At 57.0% G+C, this 2,298-nt stretch overlaps 1 long non-coding RNA gene across 1 annotated transcript in view; it reads left to right on the plus strand.

Annotated features, from left to right (window-relative positions):
- The first annotated feature begins 6 nt into the window (after window positions 1-6).
- Window positions 7-2,298, plus strand: part of LOC108449337 — a 20,526-nt gene continuing 18,234 nt past the window's right edge. Inside the window, exon 1 of the long non-coding RNA XR_001865500.1 lies at window positions 7-2,296. This is a non-coding gene — a long non-coding RNA (uncharacterized LOC108449337). The remainder of the gene's footprint in view (window positions 2,297-2,298) is intronic.

Consider the following 2,298-nt stretch of genomic DNA (forward strand, 5'->3'; position numbering starts at 1 on the left):
AGGTGCCGGTCGGCGGGGCGGGACGGCGAGCTTGGGCACGGGTGGAAGCGGCGGCGGTCGCGGAGCAGGGAGTACGAGGGCAGGCTGCGGTACCCGCCCCGCAGGGACCTCTCCCGGCGATCGCGATCCAGGAGGTGGGAGCGCTGCGGGCAGGGTGATCAGCCCCTGAACCCCCGGGCCGAGCCCGCGGGCCTTCCCCAGCTGGCGCAGATCAGCAGAAAAGCTGTAAATCCCGGGGATGGAAGCAAAGGGCTTACTTGTGTGTGTGTGTGTGTGTGTGTTCCCTGCCACGCTAAAGTTCTTCCCAAAGGCACGGCTTTCATATTAACGAGGGAGCAGCCTGCCCTGGAATCACGTTTCCATGCTGTGGAGGCATTAAAGTCTTTCCTGACAACCCGCTTCTCTCTGACAGGATTAAAATCAGATTTAAAGCAACAGCACTGCTTCTTCACCTCAGAAAGGACCCCAGCTAAACGATCCGACCACTGACTGATCCTTCCTGCTTCGGTTCAGGATTTTACCTTTGATCCTCTCTTTGTTTAGCGTTTCCACAGGGACAATTAGGTGCTGGAAGCGGGATAAGGCCTCTGATAAGAGGAGGGTTCTGGAACAGAGGCCGGAGCTGTGTGGCCGCAGTGGGCTGGTGGTGGTGCTGGCGCTGGTGTGGTTCCACTGGTTGGACTGGGCAGGTGCAGCCAGGCAGGAGCTGAGCTCATCTTTAAATTCCTGAAATGCTCTCCGGATTAATTTCTCTCCCCAGCCTGGCTTTTGTTTACTTGAAGGAGGTGGATTGTGAAATAGAGCCGGCGCACGCAACAGGCTTTTCCATTTTTTTTTCATCTGATGGGTAGTTTGGGACAGATTTGGGCAAAACCAGGCTTTTGTTGGGTGAAAACAGTCTTGTCCCTTTAGTCTCAGCCTCTTTGAGGAGACCTGAGCACTTGAGTCCTTCAGCTCATTATTTCTGCTTCCTGTGTCCGTCCAAAGCACCCAGCAGAGCTGCACCGAGGGTGTCTGGATCGATGCTGGACAGAGCCGTGGGGTTGTGTTTTGGGTACTTCAGCAGCGACCAAGAGCCACAGCTGCCCTGGCACGGTTTGGAATTCTGACCCACTCTGGGATGAGCCCCCCGGGCGCCCCATTGAGCTGCCAGCAGCGGAGCTGTTGTTGACGGGGCCGAGGGGTGCAAACAGCAGCAATTCCCCTTTCCAGGCTGAAGGTCTTGGCTGGGTGACAGCATCAACCTGGCCTGGAGCGCTGCTTTTATTGCAACATCTGCTACCTAAAACACAGCTCCTTTCTCAGCAGGGTGTGAAGCAAGACTCCCAGGAAATCTGGTTGGTGTTTTGGGGCAGGGAGAGCTGCTCTCATCATTGATGTGCCCACACCGTACCCAAAACCTTGTGTGTGACACCTGTGTGTAAATAGCAACACAGCTGAGCTTGGTCTCAGGTCCCCTGGCCCTTCCTGGTGCAGAGTTTGGCCTAAAGTTTTCCTGATGTCCTGGGAGGTTGTTGCTCGAGGGGCAGGAGCTCGGTTACAGGTTTTCCTTCTGGCTCTTGCTGAGGATCCATGGAGCTGCTGTGTGTGTGTGCACACCAAGGGCTTGGGGCTTTGGGACCTCCAGTGTCCCCTGGGGTGACAACCAGAGCCCTGCTGCTGCTTCTCGTTTGTTTAAGAACTAATGAGACATCTTCCCGAGGGGGAGGGACGATGACAAACACCTGTGTGTGGTGGCACCATTGGCTCAGGTGACGTGGAATCATAGAGCGTTGAGGGGGTGGAAAGGACCTTAAAGCTCTCCCAGTGCCACCCCCTGCTGTGGGCAGGGACATCTTCCATTGTCCCAGGTTGTTCCAAGCCCCGTCCAACCTGGCCTTGGGCACTGCCAGGGATGGCAGTGCACAACGAGGCACACAGCCCAGCGGGAGCTCTCAGAGGGTGTTTTTCCCTCAGCTCCTTAGAATGTGGGAGTGCCACACTATTTCCTCTCAAAAACTTCTCCTTCGTGGTCAGAGCTTGAGGTGCAGAAAGGTTTGAAGCTCTTGCCACAGCGGGTGGGAGCAGGAGGGTTTCTCTGTGGTGATCAGCGACGGGACACGAGGGGACAGCAGGGAGCTGCGTCAGGGAGGTTTCGGTCGGATCTTAGGAAAAGGTGCTTTTCTCCAGAGGGTGAATCAGGCACTGAACAGGCTCCCAGGCGCAGAGTGGGATCGTTGGGGTGCCCCACGCGGGAGTTGGGCCTTGGTGGTTCCCGAGTCCCTTTGAGCTGGGCCCGGTGCGGGTCCGCGGCGCTGT

The sequence above is a fragment of the Corvus brachyrhynchos genome, unplaced genomic scaffold (genome assembly GCF_000691975.1).
Source record: "Corvus brachyrhynchos isolate BGI_N302 unplaced genomic scaffold, ASM69197v1 scaffold309, whole genome shotgun sequence".
In the NCBI taxonomy this organism is placed as follows: Eukaryota; Metazoa; Chordata; class Aves; order Passeriformes; family Corvidae; genus Corvus; species Corvus brachyrhynchos.